The sequence below is a fragment of the Rutilus rutilus genome, assembly GCF_951802725.1.
Source record: "Rutilus rutilus genome assembly, chromosome: 13".
NCBI lineage: Eukaryota > Metazoa > Chordata > Actinopteri > Cypriniformes > Leuciscidae > Rutilus > Rutilus rutilus.
The window spans coordinates 28,027,116-28,048,291 of record NC_140218.1 but is presented as its reverse complement, the minus strand read 5'-3'; the positions used below and the strand labels follow the sequence as shown (position 1 = coordinate 28,048,291).

General features: G+C 35.2%; 1 protein-coding gene and 1 long non-coding RNA gene across 2 annotated transcripts in view; one reads left to right on the top strand and one right to left on the bottom strand.

The window, feature by feature from the left end:
• Positions 1 to 21,176, top strand: part of LOC311302985 (uncharacterized protein) — a gene marked incomplete at its 5' end in the record, with an annotated part of 130,476 nt that overhangs the window by 18,684 nt on the left and 90,616 nt on the right. The gene's annotated exons all lie outside the window — the stretch shown is intronic.
• On the bottom strand, positions 15,507 to 20,934 carry LOC311303078. Its single transcript, XR_014629705.1, has 4 exons — positions 20,834 to 20,934; positions 20,695 to 20,738; positions 19,301 to 19,365; positions 15,507 to 15,821 (listed from the first exon to the last, which is right to left on the bottom strand). It is a non-coding gene; the product is annotated as an uncharacterized lncRNA (long non-coding RNA).

Genomic DNA, 21,176 nt, shown 5'->3' with positions numbered 1-21,176 from the left:
GGCTTAGTTTTAAGTAGAGTCACAAAAATCGTTATGTATATTGTTCTCATCAAGCCGGACAACTTTCTAATTTATAGTCATAAGCTGTGACCAACAGGAAGTGAGATATTTTGGTTTGAATGTGATTTTTTGTAGAATTCTCTCCCTCTCTCTCTCTGCCTCTGCGTCTCTGTGTGTGTGAGGGGTGGGGGGATTTGTCTTTTGAGTGAGATTTGTTTAAAATTCCTGTTTTTCAAGGTTTCAGGGGCTTTTGGGGCCTTTAACGTGCTCGAAAACTCTTGAAACTTTGCACACAGGTCAGAACCCTCGGCCATCAGGGCTGGGCTGAAGCTGGTACCCGGGTGTGGCAGGGGGGCTCAACAGCGCCCCCTGGAATGGGATCCGAACACTTGTCCATAAATCAAACACACTTGCATGTAATGATATGAAACTCGGTACACATATAGATCACATCGGGCTGAACAACTTTCGTGCTCTAAGTTTTACGCCAGCCCAACAGGAAGTCGGCAATTATGGGTTGTTTGGAGAACGCTTGCTGTGGAATGCGAAGTACTCCTCCTAGAGAATTCATCCAATCCCCACCAAACTCGGTGTGCATGAAGTCAAAACATTGAGGATTCTAAATTGCGGACGGATTTTTGATATCTCGAACGGTTTGGCCGTGGCGAGGAAACGAATTTATGGCGAGAAAAGAGAAACACGAAGTGGTATAACTTCTGCATACATTAACGGATCTTGATGAAACTTCACCAGTGTGTTCGTGGTAAGAGGCCGATCAGATGGATGTAACTATTGTGAGTCAAAGTTATAGCGCCACCAACTGGCAGCAGGAAGTGTGTCACTTTCAAAATGCTTTTGACAAAAGTGGGGGGGGTTAGTTTTACCCACAGTTTTAAAAATCAGTACGTACATTGGTCTCATCGAGCCGGACAACTTTCTAATATACAGTTATTAGCTTCGACCAATAGGAAGTCAGATATTTTGGTTTGAATGTGGATTTATTTGCAAATTCAGCCTCTGCTTTTTACCCACTCCTGCTAAGTGTTTTTTTTTTTATTCACACCAAACTTTTTTAACACGATGAAAATACATTAAACATGCTAAATTGTGAACGGATATTAAATATTTCAAACGGTTTTGACATGGCGAGGGATTAAAATAATGTCAAAAAAGGAATCAGAAAACATCTCATATATTCTTAAAATTTAATTATACACCATTTATTTTTATATAAAATTATACAAATATTAGAACTAAACCTATTTTATTCTGTTTTTGCAATTCAAAAAGTATGAAAAAGTTAAAAACAGGCTATTTAGTGCTATTTGTTTCAACAAAAAAGCAAACATAGGGCTATACTGCCCTCTTGTGTCCAAAAGGATATCAAAATAGTATATAAAACGTTTTACTAGGTAGGCCTATTGTATTTAAATATAAATTTATTAGGTATATGACTGTGAGGATATTTTCCCATCGGTTAAGCGACGTGTGACACGAGCGGGTGCTTTTAAATCGCTAATATAAAAGTGAAAGTAAAAAAACGGACGTCCGCACGGACATTGATAATGGTGCACGTTGGAAAGAATGATACTTTTAAACATAACACTAAACCGCCATTAGGTGTCGCCAGGCGACCATCTTAATGAGCGAGTCATTGATTCATTCGTTCAAACGATTCATTCCAATGACTGAGTCATTCATGATTGAGACAGATGTTTATGGATTGACCATTGAATCTTTGAGTCAAGCGATTCGTTTCAAAATGCTGAATCATTCAGTAATGAGAAAACAAGTTGCTGTGATCTTTGTTTAACTATTTTTGCTGCTGAAACAGAACAAAAACAGTCAATATTGCATCTAAAATGTAAGTGACTTAATTGTAACTGTTTATTAACCTGTTGTATGAAATCAATGTCACAGTTTCAATCGTGATTGTATTCAGGAAATAGTTGCCTACTCGTCAAGTGAGGTTGCTTAACTCTATCATATGTTATAAAATATATAAAAACTCCATATTTGTAATTTTTATAGTCAGTATGTTGTTAACTGGGTTGCTTTTTTGTGTGCTGCGCTCATTTGTTTACAATTCTCCTGGAGAAGCAGCATGAGCCTCAGCAGTGCAACCTTGTTACCATTGATCAGTAATACATTTATTATTAACTGCTGATTGCAACTTAAAATGAATGTAATGAAATTAGAATAATCTCTCGTTTTAGTGATTCCCAAGTTATTTTTTTTGTTATTGACGTTCTAATCAGGCTATACTCTGGTCGGGCAAGTAAAATTCTCTTTCAGGTAGGCCCACGGGCGTAATTTCCTATGGGGACAGGGGGGACATGTCCCCCCCACTTTTCAAAATCCCGTTTGTGTCCCCCCCACTTTCCAATTCGTTATGATGATTTTTTTTTTTTTTTCGCACACCGTCATCGCCACGGAGGAGCAGGACAAAGAAAGCCTGTGCCGATGCGAGCTGCCGCGTCCAGGAACGTCGCGTCCACACTCTAAAAATAGCTCAATGAAAGTTCTAATGAGCAGGGAGCGCTCCTGACACACGCACACGACGCACAGACAGCGCGCCAGAATCGAATTACTGCATAAGGTGCATCTACGCGGGTTCACGCAGGGGCGTAATTCGTGAAATGCACTCCCGCTGGTTGAGCGCGGTAAAGTTCGTTTTGGGTTCGATATTAGCAGGACATTTGTTCTACAGGGTCGGTAGTCTAACAAAGATATCAATAGCAAGATTAGTTTTAACATTATGTGACCATTGTATATCGACATGATGAAAATATTCATTCAAAATCATTCGTGCATTAATGCTGCATAATTGATAATGCTTTGACGCGTTTCCACAGCACACAATGCTTAAGGGAATGTCTGCCAATTCCACCAACTGCGTTAAACGTAGCCTATAATTTCTATTATTTAAAATGACTTTTAACATTTAAAAACAGATGTTTTCAAATTCCAAAGCTTGCAGAAGGTTCCTAATGGCAATACTGACTTAGGCTACAGGTAGCCTTGAGTAAATTAACTTGTCTAAGAAAATGATTCATAAAACGTATAAATATCAGTTGAGCCTATGTTTACTTTCGTCACTGACACAGACGGAAATGAAAAGACTATCAGTCTAAGTTCAGCTTTAGGAGGGGAAGAAATAGGCCAGGATAAGAATACTGAGAGAATAAGAAATATGAAGATGAGGAGAGAGCAGGTATTGACAAATAATCTAATGACAAGGTTTTAAATAGCCTATTTCTTATAATTTTTTGGCCTTCAAAAGTCCTAAATTACACATATGTAGGTCAAAGAAATCCAAATTTTCTCGGGGGAGCATGCCCCCGAACCCCCCTAACTATGGGGGCCTTGAGTCTTGATGGGCACAGGAAAATGTTAATCCGGCCCTGGGTAAATATGACATTTATTATGGGTTTAAGTGAGGATTGTTTAAAGTTCACTTAAATTAAGTTGTTATATTTTTGAAGCCTAATAAATATTTAAAATTTGGGGGAAAAAATAATTTTCATCGAGACATCGGTAGCTATATTAATATCAGTGATACATACTTTAAAATATACTGTCTTTATGTTGTTTCTACATTACAGTGGAAATTGAGTCTCACTTTATTTCAATTTTATTTACACACAAAACATTAATAGTGAACATTTTTGACTTTATAAAATGATTCTCTCACGTCTTGGCAATCGGCCCCTATTGAACAATAAAAAAGTAAGACATCTTTTTGTTATACATAGTTTAGTAGCCTACTATTCTTTTTGGCAGAATTTATCATTATAATCAACTTAATTATTTTCAAAATTATTATTATTAATTATTTTGTATCACCATAGTCCCTAAATGTATGTAAATGCAGGAAATGGGATTCAAATAGAAAAAATGTTCCCCCGTTTTGTGTCCCCCCCACTTCTCAAACCAAAGTTACACCCTTGGGTAGGCCTATTGTATTTATATATAAATATATTAGGGATGTGACTGTGATAAAATTTTCCCACCGGTTAATCGACGTGTGACACCGCTGAGCGCTTTTAAATCGCTAACTATAGTATACTATATACTAGTAAAATACAGACGTCCGCACAGACATTGATAATGGTGCGGAGTAGAGCGAGCATTTTCAATTTATTCCTATGGATGTAGGAATTAACTAAAACATTTTATTTATGTTTTTGTGTCCACTTTTCAACCGCAACCGCGTCACACACACACACACATTCCAGAATTGCAATCTTGACATCGCAGCCTGTTCATTATAGCCCTAATACAATATAATAATAAAAATAGTCAACCTAACATAAACGAATTACACTGCTCTGTTTAAATAGTCAGTAGTACAATTTGTACCATTTACAGTAAGCAGAGCTCCACTGTGATGTTTCCAAGCACATTTTTGCGCGCGTGAAGAGGATGATTTTTTCCATCGATATTGGAACACGAGTGAAGTACAAAGCCTATAATAAAGAATAGTTTAGCATCCAAATACATCGCAAATATTGAAACATTTTGATTCTAATGAGAGGGTTACGTGAGACCAACACTGCTTACTTTCGTTTTTATTTTTACATTAAATTTAAAGGATTTGTTGTGGAATATTTTGAGTGTATCATAAAATCAGAATAAGGTAAGACAAGTAATATTTTCTGTCTTATATATATATATATATATATATGTATATGTGTGTGTGTGTGTGTGTGTGTATACATATATAGATAGATAGATAGATAGATAGATAGATAGATAGATAGATAGATAGATAGATAGATAGATAGATACCGTAAATCCTCTAATAGTGGCCTGTATTCCATTAGTGGCCGGGTCTCTAACATTGGCCGGTCTCGCTGTTGGCGGAGGTAAATAAAGGCCGGTCTCTAATAGTGGCCGGGGCTATTATTGGATACAACGTTTTTCTGGGCAGGCCACAACATTATGCTTGTGATAGTAACATGCAAATACCACAGGGGGGCAATGTTTGCTAATGAATCCAAGCCATAGCTATGGTAGCCTGGTTATGTCAATCACTTCGCTCTTGACTCGCACGTGAGAATTCAGTCACCGGTAGGCTAATGTTGTTTACCATGGCAGCTGCGGAGCCAAAGAGGATTTTTGGCGAAAATCTATTTTTTTAACCCCCTGGGATCGACAATCGCACTGGCGCGATAGGCTCGCTTTTTTTCTTAAGTGCAAACGAGTTTCAAAATACTCTGTTGACTTTGATCTCTTAATTACGGAGAGCGCGCGTTATTCAAACGCAAATAATCTAAGGCGATCCACGCAAACCTGAACACCCACAATCAGCTGGATAACACACATCTATCTAAGTAATAATAATCCTGGAAAATTTACCTCAGAAGTGCTTGGAAGTATTATTTCGAGGAGCAACGGATCCAGCTGAGAAATAGGTCAGTTCTATTTGCTTTGTTCTAATCGCAATAGTGTCTGTAAGTTACACGCAAAAAGACACGCGTTTCTAGTGTGTGAATGAATGAATGAAATCAATGAATGCACAGATGCGTGCTGTTGTGGAGCTAACGTTACTACTGCTGGAACAAATACTGTTTCAAAATGAGTCATTGCTTTTCACAAAAAATATTATTTATATTATATTTATTTGTTGTTAATGTTCTGTATGCATACCATAATGTTATATGGTAACTAACTGTACGTTTTCAATAAATTAACCTAGTATTTTATAGGTTAAAATAGACACAAAATCTCGTTTTTATTCATTCTACTGGTAGTCCGTTTTGCTCAAATACAAATAAAGGCCTGTCTCTAATTATGGCCTCCTTCCAATAAAGGCCTGGGCCGCGATGCGCTTGAGTAAAATAAAGGCCCGGGCCTTTATTAGAGGATTTACGATAGATAGATAGATAGATAGATAGATAGATAGATAGATAGATAGATAGATAGATAGATAGATAGATAGATAGATAGATAGATAGATAGATAGATAGATAGATAGATATAGATTGATAGATAGATATTTATATACATATATATATATATATATAGATAGATAGATAGATAGATAGATAGATATTTATATTTATATATATATATATATATATATATATATATAAATATATAAATAAATAAATATAGCTGCGAGCAGCGATGGAGGGCCCAAACCGGTGACACCGCCACCCCGGTGGCTTTAGTGTAACTAAAGGCACCAGGGTGGCGGTGCCACCGGCTTGGGCCCGCAATCGCTGCTCGCAGCTATATTTTATTATTATTATTATTATTTTGTCAACCTTTTGGGCACTTTTGGGGCCCTTAACATGCTCAAAAACTCTTGAAATTTTGCACACACATCAGAACCTGCGGCCATCAGGGCCGGACTGAAGCTGGTACCCGGGCGTGGCACGGGGGCTCGACAGCGCCCCCTGGAATGGTGTCCGAAAACTTGGTCTATAAATCAAACACGCTTGCATATAATAATATGAAACTCAGTACACATATAGATCTCATCGGGCCGAACAACTTTCGTGCTCTAAGTTTTACACCAGCCCAACAGGAAGTCAACTATTATGGGTTGTTTGAAAAACGCATCCTCTGGAATTTGAAATACTCCTCCTAGAATATTCGTCCAATCACAACCAAACTCGGTGTGCATGAAGTCAAGACATTGAGGATGCTAAATTGCGGACGGATTTTTGATATCTCGAACGGTTTGGCTGTGGCGAGGAAACGAATTTATGGCGAATAATGGTACACAGGAAGTGTGTTATAACTTCTGCATACATTAACTGATCTTGATGAAACTTTCGCAGTGTGTTTGTTGTAAGAGGCCGATCACAAGGATGTGACTATTGTGAGTCAAAGTTATAGCGCCACCAACTGGCAGCAGGAAGTGTGTCCCTTTCAAAATGCTTTGAAGTCACCCTCTTAATTTTACCCGATTTGCTTCAAACTTTATGTGTATAATGTAAACACACGGCAGATGTAGACCTGTGAAAGGATTATTGATATCTTAGATACTGTTGCCGTGGCAACGCATCAAATTTTAATATTCTTTTCGGATGCGTTTGAGACTCTTAACATGCTTGAAATTGGATGAAACTCGACAGACACATCACATTTATTAGCCAGTAGACATGTGAAAAGTTTCAGAATAGGGCGTGGCAGGGGGGCTCAACAGCGCCCTCTTGAACAGGGTCTGAAAACTTGGTCCATATATCAAATACGCTTGCATGAATTAATATGAAACTTGGTACACATATAGATTTCATGGGGCCGAACAACTTTCCCTCTGTCAAGTTTCACGCCAGCCCAACAGGAAGTCGGCTATTATGGGTTGTTTGGAAAACGCTTGCTGTGGAATGTGATGTACTCCTCCTAGAGAATTCATTCAATCACCTCCAAACTCAGTCAGCATGAAGTCAAGACATTGAGGATGCTAAATTGCGAACAGATTTTTGATATCTCGAACGGTTTGGCTGTGGCGAGGAATCGAATTTATGGCGAGAAAAGAGAAACACGAAGTGGAATAACTTCTGCATACATTAACTGATCTTGATGAAACTTCAGCAGTGTGTTCGTGGTAAGAGGCCGATCAGATCGATGTAGCTATTGTGAGTCAAAGTTATAGCGCCACCAACTGGCAGCAGGAAGTGTGTCACTTTCAACATGCTTTTGACAAAAGTGGGGGGGTTAGTTTTAACTACAGTAAAGAAAAAATAGTTTGTATATTGTTCTCATCAAGCCGGACAACTTTCTAATTTACATTCAATAGCTCTGGCCATCAGGAAGTCAGATATTTTGGTCTGAATGTGATTTTTTTTGCTAAATCAGCCTCTGAATTTTTAGCCACTCCTCTTAAACTATTTATTTTATTCGTACCAAACTTTTTCAACATGATGAAACTACATTAAATATGCTAAATTGTGACTGGATAATAAATATCTTAAACGGTTTTGCTATGGCGAGGGATTAAAGTAATGTCCAAAAAGGAAACACTAAAAATCTTCTAAAAATGTAATTATATACCATTTATTTCTATATAAAAGAATGCAAATATCACAACTAAACCCATTTTATTCTGTTTTTGCAATTCAAGAAGAATGAAAAAGTTAAAACAGGCTATTTAGTGCTATTTGGTTCAACAAAAAAGCAAACATAGGGCTATACTGCCCTCTTGTGTCCAAAAGGACATCAAAATAGTATATAAAACTTTTTACCAGGTAGGCCAATATTGTATTTAAATATACATTTATTAGGTATGTGTCTGAGGATATTTTCCCACCGGTTAATCGACGTGTGACACGAGTGGGTGCTTTTAAATCGCTAATATAATAGTGAAAGAAAAATAATGATAATGTTGCACACACAAATCACACACATGTGGGAAAGAATAAACAACACTAAACCGCCATTAGGTGTCGCCAGGCATCCATCTTAATAAGCGAGTCATTGATTCATTCGTTCAAACGATTCGTTCGAATGAGTCGATCATGATTAAGACAGATGTTTATGGATTGATCATTCAATCTTTGAGTCAACCGATTCGTTAAAAATGCTGAATCGTTCAGTTATGAGAAAACACGTGATAAGTGATGGTTCTGCCGTGATCTTTGTTGAACTATTTTCGCTGCTGAAACAGAACAAAAACAGTCAACATTGCATCTAAAATGTAAGTGACTTAATTGTAACTGTTTATTTGTATGAAATCTAGGGGTGGGAGAAAAAAATTATTCTTAGATGCATCGCGATGCGGACGTGGACGATTCTGAATCGATTCACAAATGTCAAAAAATCGATTCTCTAAAAAAATATTTTTCTAATAACGTAATATTGACGGAAGGCAAAAGGCGGAACTCTAAGCGGACGTGCGTGCAGTCTGTGGCGCGCACATAACAGAGAAGTTTCTTCTGCTCACCAAGGCTGCATATATTTGATTAAAAATACAAACAAAAACAGTAATATTGTAAAATATTATTCCAATTTAAAACAGCTGCTTTCTATTTTAATATATTTTAAACTGTTATTTATTCCTGTGATCAAAGCTGAGTTTTCAGCATCATTACTCCAGTCGTCACTGTCACATGATCCTTCAGAAATTATTCTAATATGATGATTGATACTCAAGAAACATTCATTATTATTTTAAATGTCGAAAACAGTTGTGTACAGTCTTTGATGAATAGAAAGTTCAAAAGAACAGCATTTATCTGAAATCTAAAGCTTTTGTAACGTTAAACACTACCGCTCAAAAGTTTTGGGTTAGTAATAATTAAAATGTTATTTTTGGGGTAAATAAATAAAATAAATCAGTACTTTTATTTATGAAGGATGTGATCAACAGTTACAGTAAAGACATTTATAATGTTAAAAAAATATATATTTGAAATATATGCTGTTCTTTTGAACTAACATTCATCAAAGCATTTTGAAAAAAAAAATCTGTACACAACTGTTTTCAACATTGAAAATAATAATGAATATTTATTGAGCATCAATCATCATATTAGTATGATTTCTGAAGGATCATGTGACACTGAAGACTGGAGTAATGATGCTGAAAACTCAACTTTGATCACAGAAATGAATTACTATGTAAAATATTTAAAAATTGAAAACAGCTGTTTTAAATTGGAATAATATTTCACAATATTACTGTTTTTGTTTGTATTTTTAATCAATAAATGCAGCCTTGGTGAGCAGAAGAGACTTCTCCTAAAAACATTAAAAATCTTACTGACCCCAAACTTTTGAACAATAATATATATATATATATATATATATATATATATATATATATATATATATATATATATATATATACATATATATGTATGTGTGTGTATGTATGTATATATATATATATATATATATATATATATATATATATAAATATAGCTGCGAGCAGCGATGGAGGGCCCAAGCCGGCGGTACCGCCACCCCGGTGCCTTTAGGTAACTAAAGGCACCGGGGTTGCGGTGCCACCGGCTTGGGCCCGTAATCGCTGCTCGCAGCTATATTATTATTATTATTTATTATTTTTCTGTCAACCTTTCGGGCACTTTTGGGGCTCTTATCATGCTCGAAAACTCTTGAAACTTTGCACACAGGTCAGAACCCGCGGCCATCAGGGCCGGGCTGAAGCTGGTACCCGGGCGTGGCAGGGGGGCTCAACAGCGCCCCCTTGAACAGGGTCCGAAAACCTGGTCCATAAATCAAACACGCTTGCATGTAATAATATGAAACTCGGTACACATATAGATCTCATCGGGCCGAACAACTTTCGTACTCTTACTTTTTACGCCAGCCCAACAGGAAGTTGGCTATTTAGCGTTGTTTGGAAACGCATGCTGTGGAATTTAATGTACTCCTCCTAGGGAATTCATCGATTCGCCTCCAAACTCGGTGTGCATGAAGTCAAGACATTGAGGATGCTAAATTGCGGACGGATTTTTGATATCTCGAACGGTTTGGCCGTGGTGAGGAAACAAATTTATGGCGAAAAAATGAAACAGGAAGTGTGTTATAACTTCTGCATACATTAACTGATCTTGATGAAACTTCAGCTGTGTGTTCGTTGTAAGAGGCCGATCGCACAGATGTGACTATTGTGAGTCAAAGTTATAGCGCCACCAACAGGCAGCAGGAAGTACATCACTTTCAAAATGCTTTAAAATCAGTGTCTTATTTTTACCCGATTTGCTTCAAACTTTATGTGTACAATGTAGACACACGGCAGATGTAAACCTGTGAAAGGATTATTGATAACTTAGATACTGTTGCCGTGGCAACGCATCAAACTTTAATATTCTTTTTTGATGCTTTTGAGACTCTTAACATACTTGAAATTGCATGAAACTCAACAGACACATCACATTTATTAGCCAGTAGACATGTGCAAAGTTTCAGAAACGGGCGTGGTGGAATGGCTCAGTAGCGCCACCTTTAGTCAAAAATGGGGGCTTAGTTTTTCCTAGAATCACAAAACTTGGTATGTGTATTGTTCTCATCAAGACGGACAACTTTCTAATTTACATGAACCATCTCCGACCAACAGGAAGAGAGATATTTTGGTTTGAATGTGGATTTTCTGAAGAATTTTCTCTCCCTCTCTCTGTGTCTGTGTGTGTGTGAGGGGAGGGGGGGATTTGACTATTGCTTTTATATTGTTAATCAAGGTTTCAGGGGCTTTTGGGGTCCTTAACGTGCTCAAAAACTCTTGAAACTTTGCACACAGGTCAGAACCCACGGCCATCAGGGCCGGGCTGAAGCTGGTACCCGGGCGTGGCTGGGGGGCTCAACAGCGCCCCCTTGAACGGGGTTCTAAAACTTGATCCATATATCAAACACGCTCGCATGAATTAATATGAAACTCGGTACACATATAGATCTCATCGGGCCGAACAACTTTACCCCGGTCAAGTTTTACGCCAGCCCAACAGGAAGTCGGCTATTATGGGTTGTTTGGAAAACGCTTGCTGTGGAATGTGAAATACTCCTCCTAGAAAATTCACCGTGTCCCCTTCAAACTCGGTGTGCATGTAGTCAAGACTTTGAGGATGCTAAATTGCGGACGGATTTTTGATATCTCGAACGGTTTGGCTGTGGCGAGGAATCGAATTTATGGCGAGAAAAGAGAAACACGGAAGTGGAATAACTTCTGCATACATTAACTGATCTTGATGAAACTTCAGCAGTGTGTTCGTGGTAAGAGGCTGATCAGATGGATGTAGCTATTGTGAGTCAAAGTTATAGCGCCACCAACTGGCAGCAGGAAGTGTGTCACTTTCAACATGCTTTTGACAAAAGTGGGGGGGTTAGTTTTAACTACAGTTAAAAACAAAATAGTTTGAATATTGTTCTCATCAAGCCGGACAACTTTCTAATTTACATTCAATAGCTCTGGCCATTAGGAAGTCAGATATTTTGGTCTGAATGTGAATTTTTTTGCAAAATCAGCCTCTGAATTTTTAGCCACTCCTCTTAAACTATTTATTTTATTCGTACCAAACTTTTTCAACATGATGAAACTACATTAAATATGCTAAATTGTGAATGGATAATAAATATCTCAAACGGTTTTGCTATGGCGAGGGATTAAAGTAATGTCCAAAAAGGAAACACTAAAAATCTTCTAAAAATTTAATTATATACCATTTATTTCTATATAAAAGTATACAAATATCACAACTAAACCCATTTTATTCTGTTTTTGCAATTCAAGAAGAATGAAAAAGTTAAAAACAGGCTATTTAGTGCTATTTGGTTCAACAAAAAAGCAAACATAGGGCTATACTGCCCTCTTGTGTCCAAAAGGACATCAAAATAGTATATAAAACTTTTTACCAGGTAGGCCAATATTGTATTTAAATATACATTTATTAGGTATGTGTCTGGGGATATTTTCCCACCGGTTAATCGACGTGTGACACGAGTGGGTGCTTTTAAATCGCTAATATAATAGTGAAAGAAAAATAATGATAATGTTGCACACACAAATCACACACATGTGGGAAAGAATGATGCTTTTAAACAACACTAAACCGCCATTAGGTGTCGCCAGGCATCCATCTTAATAAGCGAGTCATTGATTCATTCGTTCACACGATTCGTTCGAATGAGTCGATCATGATTAAGACAGATGTTTATGGATTGATCATTCAATCTTTGAGTCAACCGATTCGTTAAAAATGCTGAATCGTTCAGTTATGAGAAAACACATGATGCGTGATGGTTCTGCCGTGATCTTTGTTTAACTATTTTCGCTGCTGAAACAGAACAAAAACAGTCAACATTGCATCTAAAATGTAAGTGACTTAATTGTTACTGTTTATTAACCTGTTGTATGAAATCTAGGGGTGGGAGAAAAAATTGATTCTTAGATGCATCGCGATGCGGACGTGGACGATTCTGAATCGATTCACAAATGTCAAAAAATCGATTCTCTAAAAAAATATTTTTCTAATAACGTAATATTGACGGAAGGCAAAAGGCGGAACTCTAAGCGGACGTGCGTGCAGCCTGTGGCGCGCACATAACAGAGAAGTTTCTTCTGCTCACCAAGGCTGCATTTATTTGATTAAAAATACAAACAAAAACAGTAATATTGTAAAATATTATTCCAATTTAAAACAGCTGCTTTCTATTTTAATATATTTTAAACTGTTATTTATTCCTGTGATCAAAGCTGAGTTTTCAGCATCATTACTCCAGTCGTCACTGTCACATGATCCTTCAGAAATTATTCTAATATGATGATTGATACTCAAGAAACATTCATTATTATTTTAAATGTCGAAAACAGTTGTGTACAGTCTTTGATGAATAGAAAGTTCAAAAGAACAGCATTTATCTGAAATCTAAAGCTTTTGTTTAAACACTACCGCTCAAAAGTTTTGGGTTAGTAATAATTAAAATTTTATTTTTGGGGGAAAGAAATAAAATAAATCAGTACTTTTATTTATGAAGGATGAGTTAAACTGATCAACAGTTACAGTAAAGACATTTATAATGTTAAAAAATATATATATTTGAAATATATGCTGTTCCTTTGAACTTTACATTCATCAAAGCATTTTGAAAAAAAATAAAATCTGTACACAACTGTTTTCGACATTGAAAATAATAATGAATATTTATTGAGCATCAATCATCATATTAGTATGATTTCTGAAGGATCATGTGACACTGAAGACTGGAGTAATGATGCTGAAAACTCAACTTTGATCACAGAAATGAATTACTATGTAAAATATTTTAAAATTGAAAACAGCTGTTTTAAATTGGAATAATATTTCACAATATTACTGTTTTTGTTTGTATTTTTAATCAATAAATGCAGCCTTGGTGAGCAGAAGAGACTTCTCCTAAAAACATTAAAAATCTTCCTGACCCCAAACTTTTGAACGGTATATATATATATATATATATATATATATATATATATATATATATATTCATATATACAAACATATATATATATATATATATATATATATATATATATATATGTATTTATGTGTATATAAATATATTTATATACACATATATAAATACATATATATATATATATATATATATGTTTGTATATATGAATATATATATATATATATATATATCTATCTATATATATATATATATATATATATATATATATATATATATATATATATATATATATATATATATAAATATAGCTGCGACCAGCGATGGAGGGCCCAAGGCGGTGACACCGCCACCCCGGTGGCTTTAGTGTAACTAAAGGCACCAGGGTGGCGGTGCCACCGGCTTGGGCCCGCAATCGCTGCTCGCAGCTATATTTTTAGTTTTGTTCTCAGAATGTTCTTTTAAAAGTTTGGAGAACATTCTTTAAAAACATTATTAAAATGTTTAGTAGTAACATTCTTTTAACATTATTCTCTAACGTTCTTAGAAAGTTTTCAGCGGCTAGTTTTAGTTTTGTTCCCAGAATGTTCTTTTAAAAGTTTGGAGAACATTCTTTAAAAACATTATTAAAATGTTTAGTAGTAACATTCTTTTAACATTATTCTCTAATTTTCTCAGAACGTTTTCAGCGGCTAGTTTTATTTGTGTTCCCAGAATGTTTTTTTAAATGTTTAGAGAACATTTTCTAAAAACATTATTAAAATGTTTAGTAGTAACATTTTTATAACATTATTCTCTGACGTTCTTATAATGTTTTTAGCGTGTAGTTTTATTTTTGTTCCCAGAATGTTCTTATAAATGTTCGGATAACATTTTTTTAAAAACATTATTAAAATGTTTAGTAATAACGTTCTTATAACATTATTCTCTAATGTTCATAGAACGTTTTCAGCGGGTAGTTTTATTTTTGTTCCCAGAATGTTTTTTTTAAATGTTTAGAGAACATTTTCTAAAAACATTATTAAAATGTTTAGTAATAACATTCTTATAACATTATTCTCTAACGTTCTTATAATGTTGTAAGCGGATAGTTTTATTTTTGTTCCCAGAATGTTCTTTTAAATGTTCGGATAACATTATTTAAAAACATTATTAAAATGTTTAGGTGTACCATTCTTACAACATTATTCTCTAACGTTCTTAGAAAGTTTTCAGGGGGTGTTTTTATTTTTGTTCCAAGAATGTTCTTTTAAAAGTTCAGATAACATTTTTTTTTACAACATTATAAAAATGTTTAATAATAATATTGTTAGAACATTATTTCTCCTAAAAGGTAGGATAACATTCTCTAAGAACACTCTAAAAATGTTTTGTGATGATGACCTTCTATAAATGTTTAATCATAACATTTTTAGAACATTATCCCTTTATTCTTATAAAGTTTTTAGCAGGAAGTTTTATTTTTATTCTTAGAACGTTCTTCTAAAAGTTAGGATAACATTCTCTAAAAATACTCTTAAAAATACTACTTAACATTCTTATAAATTTTTTAGTGGGAAGTTTTATTTTTGTTCCCAAAATGTTCTCTTAAACATAAAAAATGCTTAGCTATAACATTGTTAAAACATAAAATTTTATTAATCTCTAAAATAAAACAAAAATCTAACAGGTTTATGAATGGCATTCACATAAATTATTAGAAGTTCTGCGTACAGTAGATGCCCAACATTAAATGAAGAACTCAGTAAAGTCCAATGTGCAATCACACGTCTTGACTGCTGTTTGCTCAGAGCGCTCATCATCAGTCTTTGGTTGTCTTGGTTCTTGCAGAAAAAGAATAAAGTCATCTGCATTAATAGGTGTTCTACTGTTCTTCTCTTCTTCTTTTTCAGCTGCTATCCCAGTTAGCAGAATTGAGCTCCATTCTCTGTGTGCATGGTAGAGTTTTTCCTCATAGCCTATAAAAGAAGATCATGCAACAGTGTAAACAAAAATAATACAAATACATATTACATATTAAGATCAGTACAAGCAATATTGACTTTGAAAACTTTCAAAATTAGCCAGCCTAATTATTAATCAGAAATTAATTAGATTAGTTTATTTAAAAGTATAAATATGATACCTTATGAGTATCTATTTTGTTTCTGTAATTTAAAACATATACTTAATCCATTATATACATGTTAAAGGGATACTCCACTTTTTTTTGGAAATAGGCTCATTTTATAACTCCCCCAGAGTTAAACAGTTGAGTTTTACCGTTTTCGAATCCATTCAGCCGAGTTTCTGATATTTAGAAGAATGTCAGTAACCAGACAGTTTCTGGTCTCATTGACTTCCATAGTATATATTTTTTCCTACTATGGAAGTCAATGAGACCAGAAACTGTCTGGTTACTGATATTCTTCCAAATATCAGAAACTCGGCTGAATGGATTCGAAAACGGTAAAACTCAACTGTTTAACTCTGGGGGAGTTGTAAAATGAGCCTATTTCCAAAAAAAGTGGAGTATCCCTTTAATAACACAACTAGAGGCTAAATTATTTTAACAAACTACAAACTTGGCTTGAGAAGTGTGAACCTCGAACTCAGGTAGCCTTGAGCACAGCTGCAGCATGTCACAGCACTGCCCACGATGCTTTTGCTCTGATGTAACAGCTCATTTTCATCAGTTATATTGTCTATGGATTGTTACATTTCTTACAGATTTCTGCTTGTTTTAAATCAGATACAGATAAAGTAGTACTGCATTTGAGATAGAACAATTTCTAGTGTGATTTAATCATACCTGTGAATCGTCTCTTTGCTATTAGCTAAGCTGTAAGTTTTAGTTACTTCAAAAGCAGAAAGAAAAATATGCTATAACTTCTGTTTCTTATTGAGAAATCACAGGACAGTGTTGACACTAACTTTTTGTGCTCCAGTAGGTTTCTGTGTGCGCACAATCTGCATGTTAAATGTGAGCTACTGTCTGTGCATATGAAAGCTTGTTTCCGCCATGGAATACAATTTTTAAAAAAGGTAATTGCGAATCACAATTCAAACTTTTTTTTCTCAGAAGTGCGAGATATAAACTCGCAATTGGCCGTTTGAAAGTCAGAATCACAGGATAAATTAGTAAAACCTGAGAAAAAAAAGCAATTCTGGCTTTTTTTTTTTTGCTGTCGTTTCTATATGAGAACATTAATGCACTTCATCAATACAGCTGCTCTGAGAGTCACTTCAGCAGCATTTTAGCTTCATTTGAGAAAAACTATCATCATATCATAAAACACAGAGAAACTCAAAGGTCTACACGGCAATCCGTCAAATAAGTTTGGTTTAACCTTTGAAGAACGTTTTGCTTAAATCATTACATTTTAAATAATTGGTTATAGCAATTTAATTAAACCATTCAAATGGAATCAAGAAAACAAAAAAAAAATTACTTTTGGGAGATGCGAGAGCGAAGTAGTCCAGTGATAATTAACAGGTAGCCATGGTTAATGCAATTTGCAAAGACCCGCCCCCTTTAGTTACTGTTGCTATGTCCAACAAGCCATGGCGCTCTCACGCCACACATCATGTTGTCACGCAATGAAAAATACATTGCGGATCACAGAAAAAACGCTGAAACGTTTAAACGCAGAGACAAGACAGAGCAGGTTACTTTTGATATGAAAGTTGAAACAAAGTCTCAACGTTTAATTTGTGTAATTTTTTTAGAAAAAAATTTTTGGTAAAATAAAAATGTAAAAAATACCTGTCAATCAAACTCCCTCGAAGGGTGAATTCTGAGGGGAGTAAAAAAGACAGCTCACAATTCTGATATTTTCTTGCAATTGTGTGTTCTTGCCTCACAATTCTGAGAGAAAAAAAACAACTGTAATTTTACTGATGGAAACAGACAGTAAAAAAGTGGACTTCAAAGATTTCTTATTCTGTAGCTCCCTGTGGGATTTTTTTGACAAGTCCATAAAAATGCATCCATCCATGATAAAAGTACTCCACACGGCTCTGGCAGGTTAATAAAGGCGAAAGGTGAAGCGAAGTGATGCGTTTGTGTAAGAAACATATCCATATTTTATATTTTAGGGCTGGGAATCGATTAAAAAAAGTAACTGATTATTTACACAATTTGCTGTAATTAAATGCAATTAATTGCATTTCCCCCAAGCTTGTAATCATCAATATTTAAACTTAGAATAACCTAATTAAACAACAAAAAGGAAAAAAAGGAACAGAAAATAGCCCTGTATTAAAATAATATTAAACATCAATATATCAATATATTATTATTTTCAATAATCAATCAACATAATAAATTTAACAATTTATTATTATATATATTTTTTTCTAATTATCAAAATAAAACATAGTCCTACAAAGCTATTATTACAAGACAAGAGCATGTGATCAGAGCAGGTAATTTTACCATTGTTGTCAGCATGACTATACCAGCTCAGTAGGGCTATTTCACAGAAGTCTACTACTGAGAAATTTCACGTTATTTGACTTTGCTTTTCCAGTGCATGATCGGTACATGATTGGAGCGTTTGGGCCGTTAACGACAGAGCAGAACGCGCAGCGCAAACACGGAGCAGAACATTGAGCAAAGAGCTCAAGGGGGCGGGTCTTTGCACTGACACACAGTGCGCCGACACACACACACGGAATGGAGAGCGCGGAGCGGAAAAGACCCGGTCATGAAAGCTGCGCGAGAATAAAACCTGATCGCCAAACACGGAGGGGCGGGACGGCATATTTTGCAGCCTTTTCCGCAACAGGAAGTCATTAAAATGAGGCAAAAAAAGTGCTGCGTTAATTGCATTTTTTTTATAAACTCGTTAAGCATCTCAAATTAATCGCGAAGATTAACGTGTTAATTCCCCCAGCCCTACCATATTTATAATTTTATCGACTTAAATAACTAGCTTCCAGCAGACAGCCATATGCAAGTCAAATTACGCCCAAAGAGTTAGTCAACGCATCGATACGCATATGCGCCTGCAAGGCTACGCATCACTACACTTCGGCCGCCATATGCGTCTATGAGTAGAAAAATGTGTCGTCCCAGTTTTTGATACGCGACGCACCGTTGTATGCAATACTATGCGTTGTTGGTGGGGGCAAAACTGCAAGTTGCTTGCGTCCGACGTGTTGACTATAAAAGGCTCTTGTCGGTGCATGACATAGGAGTAGCATAAGCTTTGACGGCTCTCGCGGTTCAAACAAACAGGGCTAGGCAATAAATTCAAGCTCCTCCCACATTTCTCTTTATATGATTCTCTTTAATGATAATTTTTCTAAAAATCTCTGTGGAAAGAAAGTCAGATATAAATCTGGGACAGATATAAATCTGGCACGAGGGAGAAAAAAATAGATCATTTTTATTTTGGAGTGCATTGTGCGTTTAAAATTGACTACGGTTTTATAAAATGCAGTGGATACTTACTAGTGATGGACTTGTTTCTCTGTTGGTGCCTGTTCTGCTCCGTAAACATTGGTCCAATGCTTGATCTTAAGAAAATGTAAAAAGTGTGTTAATGTGTGTTAACAGACTATTGATCTGGGTGACATAGGACCATTTTTTATGTTTTCCTTAAGTGTTAGGCTATATAAATCTGGAGAACCCTTACTAACATTAACCATGGTTTTGCAACACTAACTAAATGGTAATAAATTATTGTAATCAATCCACCATAAAAATATTGTTTCTACACTTTACTATAATAAAAACCATGGTTAATTTAGCAAAGGACCCTGGGAACATGTCCTAAAAAGAACAGCTCATCCAAAAAATAGACTCTCTATCGTTATTTACCGGTACTCCATGTTGTTCCAAAACTGTATGAATTTATTTTGTATAACCTTAATTAAGATATCTTGAGAAATGACTTCACTGTTTTTTTTTTGTTTTTTTTTTTATAAAATGGGTTCCAATGTTGTTTAATTCCCAACATTCTTGTGTTTCACAGAAGTAAGTCATACAGGTTTGAAAATAATTTCATTTTGAAAGGACATTTATGTTATGTATAAAGACACAATGTTCTCAGTTCCCTCATTGTAAAGCTCCTATGCTGAGGTTTATTTTATTTAATTTTTTCAAAATGTTGCAAGTAAAATGTTCTAATTGTGTTAACTTGTCACATTAGAAGAACGTTTTATGAAGAACATTCAACATCTCATCTCTCAATGATATCCTCAAAACATTTCCCTAACGTGACAGAGAGAATGTTCCTCTTTTGTTTTTATGAAACATTGGGACAATGTTATATTGAGATCATTGTACAAACTTTAACTTTAACAACATTCCCAAAATATGCTCAAAATGTTGCAGGTAAAATGTTCTAATTGTGTTAACTCGTCATATTAGAAGAACGTTTTATAAAGAACATTCAACATCTCATCTCTCAATGATATCCTCAAAACATTTTCCTAACGTGACAGAGGGAATGTTCTTCTTTTGTTATCATGAAACATTGGGACAATGTTATATTGAGATCATTGTACAACTTTAACTTTAGCAACATTCCCAAAATATGCTCAAAATGTTGCAAGTAGAATGTTCTTCTTTTGTTATCATGAAACATTGGGAACATTTTTTTCCATAAAATGGGTTCCAATGTTGTTTTATTCCCAACATTCTTGTGTTTCACAGAAGTCATACAGGTTTGAAAATAATTTCATTTTGAAAGGACATTTATGTTTGGGTCAGCTAGGCCCATAAAAACTCATATCAAGAAGACAGGTACAATTTTGACTGGAGGGTTTGGACCAGTGTGCCTTTGAGCAGAGTTTACATGTTCTGCCTCTATTTCACGTGTATTTTACTATGACAACACTCACCGCAACTGAAGATCATGTGGCTGGATAATTTATTCCCAAAATTCCTGGATAATGGGAAACACACACATACAGCAATATTATTAGTTATTTGTATTTACTTACTAAAAGAGACATAAAAAGCTTGCAAATTTTTACTCACCAGCTCAAAAACATATTATGATGATGACTCATCATTTTGACGGTAACGTTAGGCCGATATCCCGCGATCATTCAAAAGCCTAGTTTTCATAGTGTGGTTCGTTCGAGTTCCTCTCTGTATAAAGACACAATGTTCTCAGTTCACTCATTGTAAAGCTCAGACTATGCTGAGGTTTATTTTTATTTATTTTTATCAAAAACTAACTTAGCTGACAATATTTAGCCTAACGTTACACATGCAGCCTGAAACATTGACATAATATCGATATTGCTCTAGTCGCATTTAAAATTAGCTTCTCAATTTAACACACTATATTTTGATGTAGCAGAATGTATTTTTATAT